Genomic DNA, 16,590 nt, shown 5'->3' with positions numbered 1-16,590 from the left:
ATCATAGATGAATGTCGTTTGAAACTCAAAAAAAAAAAAAGATGTAAATGAATGTCATTAGCAACTAAAACATTTAGTTGGAGATGAATGTTGTTAGCAACAACAAAATTTATTCGTAGATAAATGTCGTTCACAATTAAATCAATTTAGATATAAAATATAATTTCATTTACAAGAAAATAATTAATTGTAAAAGGTATTATTTAATAACATTTTGTAACTATTTATATAGTCACTAAAACGATACTTTTTCGACAAAAAATATTACACATAAATGGTTTTGTTCTGATTTTATATGTACAACAAAAAAATATACAATATCATAATTATTTAAATAATATCATAATACATAACTCTTTTGCTACAAATGTATTTTATATATAAGAAAATATGTGAATAACCATATATGTATTTTAATTGTTAAACAACAATATAAATTTACATTTTTTAATATAAATCAACACTTTCATATCTGAATAACTAAAAACCCGAAATGTTTTCTCACATATTCAACCTAAAAACAACTTATAGATTTTCTAAAAGAATGTCTTTGTAGTTAAACAATAAGAAACTCATTTTTATAAATAAACAGTCAAAAGGTGCACATGCAAGTGTCGATTCATAAAAGCTAGAAATTGAGGTTTCATAAAGACCTCAACTAGATGAAGAGTGATGAGGTTGGGGTGAATGTGTTACACTTTATATCAAGTTTTTTAACAAATTCATCATATTATTTTGTTATTCTTCAAATTCTTTGATTTTTTGCTCTTGTTGTTGAAGAACTTTTTAACAATAAGAAACTTTTTGTTGATTTTTTGCTTCTTATTCTTCAACCTTACGTCTCAACTTTATTGTTTCTTCTAATATAACATTTGCATCATGATGTTGAGAAGGACAAAATGCCAAATTTTTGTTAAATCCTAGAGCATTTCCAAGAACTTCCTTATAAATTTGTTCTTCACTTCTTTCAAATCTCGCTCTTGCAACTCAAGCCTTTTCTCTTAACATAAGCATATGCATAATTACTAGTCATCTTTTTCAATAACATATAAATAATTTAATCTTAGATAAAATATTGGCTATATTCTTTTAAATATACCTTCATATCATATGGTCTCATAATAATGAAGTTATTTATTCAAAAAATAAATAAATAAATTCATAACTTATATATAATACTCATACTTTATCATCAACAAAAAAGAAAATAAAAACATAACTTACGATATTGAGAAAAATTTATATAGTGACTACGTACAATTTTGTTAAGGACTATAAGAGGAAGAAACATGAATGTAATTAAGTCTCACACCTTCATCAAATATGCATCCAACAATTATAGAAAGCAATTACCACCAAGTCTAGGGCTTTATCTAGTATTACGATCAATTGACAAAATATAAATAGATTATTATAATGAAATAAGAAAAATATTGAGAAAATAAGAAGAAATTATTAAAAGAGAAAGAGATTGATCAACTTACTTGAGAAGGAGAGGTAGAAGCGGCGCAAAAAGAGGAATATTGGAGATGTTGAGGCTAAAGGCACAGACGCAGCTAGGAGAGGAAATTTGGAGATGTGTGAGGCTAAAGGCATGACACAGTTAGGATAAGGAAATTTGGAGATGTGTGAGGCTGAAGGCAGGGCACAAAAAGAAAATTTTGGAGAGTGTGAGACTGAAGGTGTGACAGAAGAAAGAAGAAATTTGTAGATGTGTGAACTTGAAGGCGAATGCTCCACACCCACGACAGACTTCTTTAACAAAAACAGCCATTATGTTTACTTTTTAATAATATTATATAATAATATATTATATTAAATTATTAATATATTTGTTAATATTATATTTGATTTATTAATTTTATATAATTATTAATATTATATTTAATATTAAATTGAATTTAAACAGCTAAAAGATATCGTTAGAAGACTTTTGGTATAATGAATAATGTTATTGGTTGTGATGAATAATATTATTAAAGGAATAAATGGTATCATCAATTTGATGAATAATATCAATAGTGAAATGAACAATATCATCAAATGAGAATTTAGACTAAACTTTGATCAAATTGTCAAACTGAAACGTTAAGTCAAATTTGGTTTATCTTACTATTTTAGTTGTTATAAGTCAGTTTTTATAACTATTTTTAATTAATAGTAAATAAGTTAATTATTATTTGTATGTTTTTTGGTCATGAATTATAGTTGGAAATCTCTTGTATGAGACACATCATAGTAAAATAGACTAAACTTGCCTCCAACGGTTAGTTTGAGCAACAATTGATGTAGAAGAGGACATGATTTTAAATTTTCTCTAACGACATTTTAACAATAAACTTTTGACTTATCTAATGTATTTGTTGTATATTAGCTAAGGTTTAACCTGTCTAGTATGATTGATTCAGCCTAAAAGAGTATTCCGATTTGGGTGGGTTTGTTAGTTTCTTATAATTCTATTAGGGAAACTACTTCTGTTTCTGCTGCTGGCAATTGTTTCCAAGGCCACTGGCATGAAGCCTCCTTATTCGAGGAGTACCAGTGATTCTCAGGAAAGCGTCAGCTATTGCCTGAGTTGGAGGCTGGCAATGGACGCCAACAATGTACGTGCATGGCGCACTGTGCCAACTCAGTGCCTCCGCTACATTGAAACTTACATGATCGGCGGCCAATAAGACAGAGATGTCGAGCTGATTGTAGACCAAATCTTGAGCTATGCCAATGAGATTGTTCTCTCTGACAATGGCATGGATGCCTGGATTCTCGATGTCAATGACACTTGCATCTCCAACGTTTTCTACTACAAAGGAAAGCGTTACGGGTAATAATTTTAGGGTTACACAACCCGAATGAATCAGTAAAGCCCCAGGAAATAGTTTCCATTACAAGTCTTTCTGAAACCTCACAGATTTCAATGGATAAAACCTAGGAAGCATATAAACACACCTTTCTGCATTTTCCTAACGTCCCAAAACTGGTATGAAACATGGTGGGGTGTCTAGGAAATATGAAAAAAAATTGGAGTGCGTTTTTTTCCTTATTTTTTAATCAATTAAAAATCAATTTCATATTACTCTAATTTTGTCTCCTCTCCTTTCCATCTCTGGATTTTCTAACTGTTGCCAAACGTAAAAAATATCATCTTCAGGTTTGATTTGTATATATAGGTTGTTGTATTTTTAGAAAATTTTGTATTTATAGGAAATTTTTTATATTTTTCATATTTATATATTTTCACACGTTTTTGTTTCTTATATTTTTAGAAAATATATTTCAATATTTCCATTTTTATGCTACATAAGATAAATCTATTGTGTGAGGGTTTTAGAAAAGGCCTAAAGATTATTAGATCTTACCATCAAAAGTCTAATAAATCACAATAAACTTTTATCATATTATTCATTATTTAATTATCCAGTTTTATATATGTTCAAAAATTTTCAAGCAATTTTTCTTATGATATATGTTAAGGCAAAGTTTAGTTGTGATTTAATCGCAGGTGTGATCCGTATGATCCTTCTGGGTTCTAAGCATGGGCGTTAAAGGGGGGGTGGCCTTGAATTCCCGCAATGCTTGTACTATTTAACAAGCTGGTTGAAAATGGATTCAAAATCGTCTTGTTGACAGGCAGAGATGAAGACACCTTAGGGGAAGTCACTCGAGACAATTTGCATAATCAGGATTCATCAACTAGGATCGGCTGATTATGAGGTCAGTCAGACATTAACTGTTGAAAATTTAATGAACTTTCCATTGTGAAAAACCCCATTTGATTGACTCAAGGTTTGATGAGACCGATAAAATATTAAAACTTCCGTAGAGAAGGTTTGAGTTCGAACTTCTATCACGTTTATGAAACTTTAATTTATTTAGTACAATGATAGTAAGTCTAGTTACTATACCTCTAACTATTTGAGTTTTACATGTGTTTGTGTGAGCACAGGCGTGAAACCGACAGAGGCAAAAGTGCAGTGGCTTACAAGTCTGGAATTCGGAAACAGATGATGGAAGAAGGCTACAGAATTTGGAGGAATGTGGGCGATCAGTGGAGTGACTTGCAAGGTGAATGTGTGGGAAATCGCACTTTTAAGATTCCAAATCCAATGTATTTTGTTCCTTGAATTTATATCAATTACTACCCTAGTAAATTGGAATTATAACCCTTTCAGCTAATGTAGAACGACAACAATTCCAATAAAACCGCAATTTAGGGACCTTTGTGTTGATTTTGAAACTATATAGACCTTAATAAACTCAAATTTCACCATCTTTTCTAGGCCTGATTCAATAAATGTCTATGGCTATGAACGAGTCAGGCTTAATTGTCAATAAATGTCTATGGCTATGAATGAGTCAAGCTTAATTGTCAAGATGGTTGTCTCCGTGAGTTTGCAAGCTCACAATTCGGTTTGAATAAAATATTAATAAATTTTTGAAAGTTACACTCTTAAATCTTATTTCTTAACTTTAAATATAAGAGATAATTGATAAATATATAAGTTATGGGGTTTCAATATAATTTTTAAAAAACTAAGAGGTTAAAAAATTTTTTTGAGTTAAATCTCAATTACTTGAATTTAAACTCAAACTTTATTTACTAGTAATTGAGTCAAATTCTAGTAAAATACTAATTGACTTGACTCGATTTGTTTGTACCCCTATACAATAGAGACAAGATTATAGAAAAACGTTTTCAATTACTATATTATCATTTTAAAAAACATTATAATTAAAAATATTTAAAATTTTGAAACTTCTTAAATGCATTTTTGCCACATTAACACTTCTACAAAAATGTGTATGATTCCGTATTGATGAATACATACATACATACATACATACATGAATACATACATACATACATACATATATATATATACATATACATATATATATATATATATATATATATATACATATATATATATACATATATATATATATATATATATATATATATATATATATATATATATATATATATATATATATACATATATATATATATGCATTAAGATGCCTTTCATTTTTTATACATGCCATATGTGTATTCAAATGATATATGGTAGGATAATTATAATTATAGGAAAAAATTTGGACGAACATATGAGTAAGCCCATCGAGCGAAAAGTGTAATAAATATGGTAATATATGCGGCAAATATTCGGCCCAATTGAATGCAGCTTGAATAAAAGTTCTCTAGCCGCAAGATGATGTGGTGAAATCCATGAAGGATTCAGCTTCCAAGGAGCCTGTGAGAGCTTCCAATGACACACCGAAAAAATTAAAAAAAAAAAAAGAGAAAACTTGCAGGAAATGTGCGTATCTACCATGATTGTCATCCTTGGAATCCTAAAAAGAAAATTCTATAGAGTGGAAGAGCTTTTCTCAGTTGGTAGAAGATTTATAAAAGTTTCCACTGTAGTTCTCTGGTCATTTTCTACTATTGTAGGGCTCAATTTCGACCTTGCTGGATTCCAAATTCAAAATTCGACATCTTCCAATACTTTGTAATGCATTAAAAACGCAGTAATGCTATCTAGCCAAACACTTAAGCTTCCCCTAGCATAGATAACTTTGATAATACTCAATCTCAAGCAGTGAGAGATTCTCAATCCATTAATCAAGGCACCCAACAATGAAATCAGTGGATTCACCACCACAATCTAACTGAGACCAACTTGATACCAGTTGCTATTTGAAAGCATTCATGGAATAGCCTCCACACATTTCTTCACAATCCCCACCTCATCTACCAAGGAAGGTAGCATCTCACATGTAGAAAGGACTTCCATAAACATTTCTAGACATCTCAAACAGTGTTGGCAACAAAAGTTGTCGACCCTTTCTAACCAAGTAGGTTACACAAAATACCCAACTAACAATAATATTTTACTCTTACTCGCCCCTCAATTCAACCACTCTGAACCTATTCTTTTCAGATCTTGAAACTCTTTCTTTTCCAGTCTCAACATAACCAAAGCAATAACAGAAACACAAACTCCGAACGAAAATACTAAGAACAAGTACAAAAACCTTTTTTTTTTAAAACTTTTTGTGAAGCCTAAAAAAGGGAAATTAATTAAAATAGATACCAAATTTGCCGACTAAACGTTTTTCAACAAGATTTCTCAACTTTTACCTTATTAAACAAATGGTATTTTTCATTCTAAAAATACCCTTCATCTTATTTCTTTCCATTTACAACAACTTTCACAGATTAAACTGTTATATTTCAGAGTATACAAATTAAGCTTAATTTTTCTATAATGAATAAGATTTACTAATAAAAAACAGATTAATTTTTAATATAATAATTGATATTTCTATACCTTTATACCTTTACAAAATGATGGAGATAACTAAGACAAGATGTGTGTGGGTTGTCTTGGGTGAGAAAGAGTGTGCATCTCTTTGAAACGGTGCAAAAATAAGTGAAAGGGTGGGCGCTTTCTCGAAACGGTGCATTTTTTTGAACGAGTGCAAAAATATGCGAAAGTGTAAAAAGGTGTGTGAAAATACAAAAAGATACGTGAAAGTCTGAAATGGTGCATGAAAATATGATAGGGATGCATCAACTTTGAAGGGATGCGTGAAATCATAAAGGGATATGTGAAATCGTAAAGAGTACGTCAACTCTGAAGGGGTGCATGAAATCATAAAAGGATGCATCATTCTCTCAAGGGGTGCGTGCATGCATGCATGAACAATTTAAATTGGTGATACATCTGCTATAATGAAAACACTTCCATTAAAAAATTAATTCATTAAACTATAAGAGAATTTATTTCTTTCATTAATATTTAGATGACGGTAGATTTAGGGCAGATGAAAGTATTTATTGCAATATTTATAAAACAATTATTTACTTGTTTCAGAAAGAACTATTTCTTGTTATTTCATAAACATCTCTTTCTTTAATTATTTCATTATTCCAAATTTGCTTCATTTTAAACCAACCCCACATTTTTGTTTCTTGAATCTATTGATCAGAAAAAATGGTAGGAGTGATGTTCATGCTTGGATTTAGTGGGCAATGACATAGTAAAGGTGGTAATAATTTAAAATATATTGGTGAACTTCAGAAATTATTTCAGCCAATAGAAGAATCAATTATTACGAATTTGGAAAAGGTGTATGTTCTCATTTGGGTATCAATCAAAGTTATAATGAAATAAAAATTTATATGTCAAATCTAACAGAGTTTAGTGATTTGCTTTATTTATTAAAAGATGATTACGATATTCAAATAATGATGCGACTATGTAAGTCACACAAAAGGTCTCATTTATTTCTTGAAGTGGTGATACAACAAATTGAATTTTGAGGTAATTATGAACAATATTCACAACCAGAACAAGAGATTCATTGAGAGACTCATCAAAATCCATCAACTGAAGTTCATTCCATGGATAACATATATACACAACCATAAAGTGTACCAAAAAATAGCAAGGTAAATATAAACCATGATTATGACGGTATTGAGAATGATGTTGGTTGGAATCCTTCGTCATAAGACTGGGACCATGGTGACAGAGGCCCATAACTGATATTGGGGACACTTGAAAGTTGTTATCAAATAGATGTTTTACTAACAAATGATATTCACTTCTAAGAAAAAGATGATATTGTGGTTATAATGATGAGGATGATAAGGATTATAATAGTGATAGTGATATTGGTGGTGCTGAAATGGGTGATGATGTAAGGGTTGGTACGTTAGTGACAACGCTTGAAAGTTTAGTTGACATTGCTCTAATGCATTATAGTTTCAATCCATTTTTTGATGGTCTAGAACCTTACAGAGACATTAAAAATGAGGGAATTGAAATTCATATAGCTACACCATTAGATGGCAGATTCAAAGTGACAAACCAATTTGCATCTAAACAAGTTTTAATAGATACATTATATAAAGATGCATTAGAAAATGGTTATCAATTTAAGGTTTCAAGTTCAAATAAAAAGAGATGGGATATAAAATGTGTGCATAAACAATGCAAATGGAAAACATGATGGGTGAAGTTAAGAAACAATAATATATTTGTGTTGCAAAAGTTAGGAACACATACTTGTTCTCATGATGTCATAAGACCTTATCATAGGCAAGCAGAAAAAAATGGCACTTCAGAAAATATTATAGACATTATTTACTATAAGTGACCATGTGTATAGGCCAAAGATATTATAACAGATAGGTATCGAATTGATATATCTTATGTACAAGCTTGGAATGTAAAAAATTGGGCGTTGAATGAGATAAAAAGTTCACCTAAGGAGTCATTCATATTATTATCAATATTTTGTTATAACATTCAACAACGAAACCCTGACACTGTTACATAAATAGACACTAACTCGAATAATCGGTTTCAATTTATCTTTATGGCTTTAGGATACTTCGTTAGAGCATTTCATGAGTATTGTTGTCCTGTTATTTGTATTGACGGGGCATTGTTGAAAGGTCGATATTGGGGTACACTTTTTTTTTTTTGTAGTGGGTAAGGATGGAAACAACTAAATTTATCTAGTAGCATTTGGAGTTAGAGGAAAAGAGGAAATGATTACTTGGATCTTGTTTCTCTGAGCGTTACACAGGTGTATTAGGGATTTCTCAAATCTAGCAATCATCTCAGATAGGCACCATGTTATCGCTTGTTACGTGAGAGAAGTATTTTCGAATACACACCATGGTTGGTGTAACCATCATATAAAAGGGAATATGCATAGTCGGTACAAATAAACAAAATATATAAAAGGATTATTTTGGAGAGTAGCAAAGGCTTATCGAACAAAAGATTTCAAAGAGGCTTTGCATATGATTAAAGCTGAAAACCCCACTGCAGTAGCTTATTTGGAAGGAATTGACTATACACGGTGGGCTCGTGCTCACTTTCTTAGTATTTGATATAATATTATGACCACAAATATTATTGAGTCGTTTAATGCTTTGGCATGACATGTATGCAAGTTGCCAGTGATGATGTTCCTTGAATTTCTACGTTTGATTTTACAAAAATGGTTTTATACTTGTCGCAATATGGCGGGTATGATCATTTGTGAGTGTAGATAATTTAATGTTTGTATGAATTCATAAATTAATAATATTTCAATATTTGTGCGATCATGCAGATACTTGTACTCATCCTCTAACTTCGTGGGTTGAAGAAAAGTTGGCTAGTCATATCGGCAAATTAGCCAATATGATTGTCAAACCAATAACCATTTATAGATATAAAGTGCATAGTTCTGACAAACCAATCACTAAAGTCAATCTTGCAATAAAAGAATACAGTTGTAAAAAATTTTAACTATCAAAAATAGCATGCACACACGTCGCAACATTTGCCATATTTCAAAACCTTTCAACTTGTTATCCATGGGTGAATAAGTATTACTCAACTAAATATTGGAAAACAGTTTATAGGAAGAGTATAGAACTATTAGATGATCCATTTGAATGGGTGTAACCCACAGTATAGTTCATCTACTACAAATGGAACATCGATGTTCCAATCGTCCTTCTAAACATAATAGGAGACTGTTTGAAGGGGAAGAAGTACGTCAAGTAGAATGCAGTAGATGTTATCAAAAATGGCATATAGGTTTAGTTTATACAAATCCATTACCTCAGGCTCCAACATCTTCATTAGGTATTGGTTCATTGGGAAGAATATAATTTAAGATAATGTAAATCAAGTATTTTAATCAAGATTATTAACTTAGATATATTATTTTTGTATTTGCTTTCTACATCTGGTATAAGTTGAGTGTCTTGAGGACGATTGCAAATTTGTCTTTATGGAGGAAAATGATCGATATTGGTTTAGAATGTTGCTAGCTTGCCTTTTTCATTTTCTTACCCCATACTGATTCATTTTTATTAGAATAAAACTTAAACATGCAACTTGAGCATGAAAAGCAAATTTGAGACGTATAAGTTGCAAAAAACTCTAGTTAAGACGTTTAGCCTATCACATAATCATCAAAGTGAACTAATAATAAGGGCAAAACTATTTAGTAATCATCATTTGTTTGATTTATACATTGGTTTAAAAACTTTCGACAGCATTTCCTCTATAATTCCAACAATTCCCTATATGTATAAACCTAAATCAAAGATACAACACTCCAATCAATATATATTGATTACTAAATAGTTTTGCTCCAATCAACATATATATATATATATGTGTGTGTGTGTGTGTGTGTGTGTGTGTGTGTATTGAGGATCAATCAACCTGATTATGCCTAAACATTAAGTAAATAAAAAATTAATTTAGGATATGCATATAATTAACCCATGCCTAAACCTTAACCAATCAATACAAAATAAATATGCAAAATTTTCATAATATACATAAGTTTAAGTATAATACGAAAGATCATGAAGAATGTGAATTGCCACCATACTTCCATATCTTCAATGTAACAATGCAATGCATGTGGGAAGCGTTTTTTGCATGAAAATCAAAATCAAGTCTAGTGGCAAAATACTCTAAAATATATAATAAGAATATCCCATAATCACTAAAGGTAGGGCCTTGTATGGGTACATCCACACATCTCATAATCGTCAACGACTTTAATTTTAGCTCAAGACCATAAGACTCTCAATAATTTGTTGCGTTGATAATAGATGGAAGATAAAGATAACATGCCATTGCCTAAGTGAACCTCTCTGTAGAGATAAAAAATGCTTTGGATGAGTCATATACGGTCAAAGTCCATGCATTTAAGTCTAGATGTACACCTGTAATGGAAAGAATACTATACCATCAATATCATTATGACTAATATGCCTAATAAAATAATATATCAATATCAATTTAAATATGACAAATCAAATCCACATAAGCCCATGAGATATAACCTCAATCTAAGTTTAGATCATTTATTCCTTTGATCAGATATAATAATAAATGTGACCACTGATAATTATCAAATCCATATTTTTCCCAATCCTTTATTTCATGCGGTAACCACCCATCGAAAGACATCTCCACACAAGTCCATTTAGCTAATGGAAATGTATGTCGTAATATTATTAAATAACTATCAATGTACTGAAGGAATAATATTATAAATATAGTGAGAAAGCATTGCAAAATAAAAATATGACATCAAAATAATCTCATGTGTGAGTTCAAAAGTATATACCTAATCCAACAACCATTGGTTATCTTCACATAACGGTTTCCACCACTGATTTTTAACACATGGTCTGTATAGATAAGTGACTGTCATTGCCTCTTTAGGAGTGTCCCCATACCATTGCAAATATTCAAACATGTTATTTTCTTCTCCTTTTGGATGCGATAGCTGAAAAACCTCTCGTGCACGACATTATTTGAAAGGATCAGCGTATGAGCTTTGTAGTGATTTACCTTTCTTAACAATTCTTCCTTGTAATGTCCTACGAGTACTTGAATGTTGTTGTATTGGAGTTTCATTTGTGACATTAGTTGATTGATGGATACACGCATCATCATTACTGGAGAACTCAATCACTACTTCTGTTAACTCATCCTAAAATTAGAAAAAAGAACAGTAGTTAAGACAAAATTAATCAGTTATTTAAAAATATAACAATAGATTCTAAATAATTAATAATATGATTAAAAGACTTACCTCTTTATTAGGGGTTGCATGGTACCTACATTAAAACTCTATCAACTTGGCTTCAATCGATGTTTGACAAGCTTCAAGTATCACTTGATGCTCATCGATGTTTCCAAGTCGTTCCTCAACTTTTTCCATGAATCCTTGGAGAAGCTCTTGAAGTTATTCAAGTTTATCTTCATTTCTTCATGCGAATGTGGTCATATCCATACGAGTAAGTGTTTCTTTTGTCGGTCAAAGTGATTATATAACAGAGCTATGCTCAGATGGCTAAATAGCTGATGACATATAACTACGTATAATTGTACTCCGTCACCTACGAATAGGAGTACTCCAACTTAAATGTGTAGATTAGATTTCTAGAAGAGATGTTATAGTAGCAAGAGCAGTATCATATCCTTCTCGATCATTAATGTATTCTATGATATCATTGTACTAGGATGACTGTCTCTCAATTGTGGATGCAATTAAACGAGGAGTAATAACATCCTAAAAATGTTCAAAATTGGTTAGTTAAAAGGTCAAAATAATAGATGTTTAATAGTATTAGATTATAAAACATAATAACTTACTTAAGAAGAGTTCAAAATACGATCAATCTCCTCCTAACTTGGACTTTCTAAACTTTTCTACCTTAACATTCGGGGAATCCTCTTTAGAGATTTACAAACCATAAAACCTTCTAAATTATTAAGTGTTTCGTATATCTAGATCTGTCATATGAAAAATATATTATTAATATATAAAATAATCATAAATATATCAGTATTTAGACTAAACGTAAATATTACAAAAAAGTGAACATTACTTGAAATGCCACTACACATCCCCTCATCCCATAAGTTAATATTGGGATATTTTGTGAATATAGTGGATACATTTTCGAAACTTCATTATACTTTTTTTGTAAAAGCTCACCCAAAGATTTAACAATCATCATCTAAACAAGCGTACCTTATGGATATGAGTTAAATGTATGCCAATCATCAACTATACGGAAACGTGTTCTAATATAATTTTTCTATTGTCTGATCCCAATAGTCCATAATGAAACAAATATAGGGCATATATTTTAACGACATCTTCATCATTATTTTCCCACTCCTTTTCTTTATATATTGTTGCAAAATCACCATATGTCACAAGCTTGTTACCTACAAAATACCTTAGTTTAAAATGTGATTTTCTGGTAACCTTACTGTTATCCATCTCTTTATTGAATTTCAGTCTTATTATTAGAGTAAATTCAACAAGGCTAAATCTACAGTCAACCCAATTAAGCCGAAGCCATAATTCCTCTCCCACCACTCTCTTGTTGATTTGCAGAAACAACATAGAATGCAATAAACTGGAGCTATGCTTCAAAGTTTCCATCTTTAAAAATCACCTAACACAACCTTTTTTGAACAATTCTTTATGGGCATGAGTAAGAGTATTTTTTATTTCCTTTACTGTTTCCATATGACCTTTAACTTTTAACTTTTCGAAAAAATTATGAGCATCGTTATACTTTCTTTCCCTATGGTGCTCATTAACTCCAATTCCTTGGTAAACCCACTGAAAATGTGAAAGGGTTTGCAATATTAAAATATCAACCAATATAATCCATCAAAATGTAAAAGGGTGCATGAAAGTGTAAGTGGGTGAATGGAAATTGAGAAAGGTGCGTGAAAGTGTGAAAGGGTGAGTAAAAATGTGAAAGAATGCATGAAATTGTAAAGAGAGCATCAAAATATGAAGGGGTGTGTGGAAGTGTGAAAAGATACGTGAAAATATAAAAGGGTATATGAAATTGTGAAGGGGTGTGTGAAAATGTAAAGGGATGCATGATAGAGTGAAGAGGTGTTTGAAAATGTGAAAGGGTGTATGAAAGTGTGAAAGGGTGTGTGAAAGTGTAAAAGGTGTGTGAAAGTTGCAAAGGGTGCGTCTGCAAGTGTGAAGAGGTGCGTGAATGTGTCAACGGGTGCGCGAAAGTCCATCAATATGACCAAAATAAATTTTCATTCTCTCTTAACAATGAACCAACATAATCAATCCAACAAAATCAATCACATTATATTCTAAATCGATAATACTGTAATGAAACCTATCAACATTTGAACATCTAATGAAATAAAAACCTAAATCCCAATTTAAATATCCCTAACTCTAATCTAATCAATGTTAACAATGTATACATACCTGAGATGACTCGGACGATATTATCGTAGTTTTTTCGGCATTAGTTTGCTGAGTGTGAATCAAGGGTGGGTAGTTTTGGTTTTGGCCAAAACTATTGATTTTCCTGTTATCTTTGCTTTGATTGTTGAAAGATTATTAATTTTCTCATTCAACGTACCACTTCAAGTTGGATGCACCCTTTCACGCACCCCTTCAGTGTTGCTGCACCCTATGATGCACCCTTTCACGCATCTTTTCTAAAGTGATGCACCATTTCACGCACCCCTTCAGTGTTATCGCACCCTAGTGGTGCATCCTTTCACGCACCCCTTCAGTATTGTCGTACCCTTTTATACACCCTTTCAACATTGTCGCACTCTTTCACGCACCCCTTAAGGTTATGATGCACCCTTTCAAAGTGACATAACCTTTCGTGCACTCCTTCAATGTTGCCACACCCTTTCACGCACCCTTTTAGTGTTGTCACACCCTTTCATGCACCCCTTCAACGTTGTCGCACCTTTTAATGCACTCCTTCAACGTTGTTGCACCCTTTCTCACATCCCTTAAGAGGTTGATGCACCATTTTAATTAAGATTTCACATACCTTTTTACAAGTTCACACACCCTTTCAGAGGTTGACGAACCCTTTTACAATTTCACTTACCCCTTGAGAGAATGGCGCACCTTTTTATGATTTCACACACCCCTTCAGAATTGGCGGCCCCTTCATATTTTCACGCATCCCTTCGCATTTTCACGTACCACTTTACACTTTCACACACTTTCGCATCCGTTTGGAAAAACGCACTGTTTCAAGAAAATGCCTACCCTTTCACTCATTTTTACATTGTTTTGAAGAGACGCACACCCTTTCTCACCTAGGACAACCTATACACATCATGTCTTAGTTATGTCTATCATTTTGTAAATGTATAAAAGTATATAAATATCAATTATTATATCAAAAATTAATCTATTTTTCATCTGTAAATCTTATTTATTATAGAAAAATTAAGCTTAATTTGTATACTCTAAAATATAAGAGTTTAATCTGTGAAAACTGTTGTAAATGAAAAGAAATATGATGAAGGGTATTTTTGGAATAAAAAAACTATTTGCTTAAAAATGTAAAAGTTGAGAAATCTTGCCGAAAAAGGTTTAGGTGGCAAATTTGGGGTCTATTTTAATTAATTTTTTCCTAAAAAACCAAGCAAGCTTACAGAAGAAGAAAAACACATACAAAACTACAATAAGACAATAAACCTCGCTATTCTAATCAACACATAAGAAGAAAAATAATCAAAATTTTAAAGAAAGGAATATGTTTACCAAGACATCCAATCCATTGCAAACAAACCTTGTGGTGAAGGTAGAGGTGTGCACAATCTAATCTAGTGCAGTTTAAAAGTTTTTTCAAACCACTAAAAAAAATGATTTGAAAATTTTTTAACTAAATCAAACCATTTTAAAGTTCAAACCAAACCAAACCAAACCAAACTAAACTTGAAAAATATGGTTTGGTCCAGTTTGGATTACAGTTTGAGCCTATTAAGATCATTCACTTTAAAATATATATTATATTATAAAATTAATTGAATTATAGTTTTCTTGAATATAAAATATATATACAATATACATGCGAAGAAAATGAAAAAATAAATATGAAAAAACAAGTTATACACCTTATTACTTATTAAAAAATTTTGTCAAATATAATTTTTTTAAAAATAAAATGGTTTACGGTTTACAGTTTGATTCAATTTAAAAATTGTTTAAACCATAACTTAAATTGAAAATTATTTCTAAAAAATTATTTTACAAACTAACTGTAGTTTAAAACAAATTATGTACATCCTTAGATGAAGGAGCTGCAGAACTTGGGAGCGGGAAAGCGGAAGGAATGAAGGAAAGGATAATATGAAGAAACCATGATCTCTTTTATCAACTACATTTAAACTCAGTCAGTCAAAGAAACAGTCAAATAACATTCTTCACCATGTAAGGCTGGAGAATGAACTTGAAACTTACGTTAATAACCTCAAAGTGGGCACAACCTTACTTGCATGACTTTTTCTCTTTTTGACATGTACAAGCTGATGAATTGAAGAGAACTGGAGAAAGAGTTACCTTTTTCTTAATCGGGGCAGCCATTTTTCTTAATCGTGGATAGAGAGATGGGCTTTTCTTGTTTGTGATTCTTTATCAGAAATGGCTGCTACGATTAAGAAAAATACTATTGTTTCATTCATATTTCCCTTACAAAATATTGTAAAACAATAGCAAAATGATGATGTAGCATTGTGTAAACTGGTGCATATAAGTTTGGCAGTCAACCTTCAACTCCCTGTCAAGTACGCAAATAATAAAGTAGTTCAAGTTTGATTTCTTTCACATGAAGACTCACTTTTTCATCTCCCCATTATATGGGTAAGAATTTTGGGCATAACATACTGATAAGGAAAAACAAACTGCGATTATTTAAAGTTCAATTCATGACTTCCAGTCCTCCAAAAATAGGGAAAACGTATTGCTCACATAGTTTTCTACAACCTCTTTGACGTGTAAATTGGATACTAATGTTGCCTTTCATCCACTAGATACTAATAACAGAGTTGACACTTGAATCAAGGTCTTCAACTTTTAGGGTTAATGTTATTCTCATGTGTTAGTGGTTCTAATTTTATGACAAATTTTCTATAGAGAAATTAAAGGACTTGAAGATCGCCCATCATGTTACATCTTTATTCTTTTTTTCCAAGTTCTCTTCATATTTCCAGACCCTCCCATTTTGGTTGGACAAGC

The 16,590-nt window shown here is 31.3% G+C and overlaps 1 pseudogene; it reads left to right on the top strand.

Annotated features, from left to right (window-relative positions):
• Positions 1–1,624: 1,624 nt before the first annotated feature.
• Positions 1,625–4,121, top strand: LOC123202250 (annotated as a pseudogene).
• The last annotated feature ends 12,469 nt before the right edge of the window (positions 4,122–16,590 follow it).

This window comes from Mangifera indica, chromosome 18, assembly GCF_011075055.1.
Source record: "Mangifera indica cultivar Alphonso chromosome 18, CATAS_Mindica_2.1, whole genome shotgun sequence".
Taxonomy (NCBI): domain Eukaryota; kingdom Viridiplantae; phylum Streptophyta; class Magnoliopsida; order Sapindales; family Anacardiaceae; genus Mangifera; species Mangifera indica.
The sequence above is the reverse complement of the archived record's forward strand: the minus strand, read 5'-3'. Positions and strand labels throughout refer to the sequence as shown.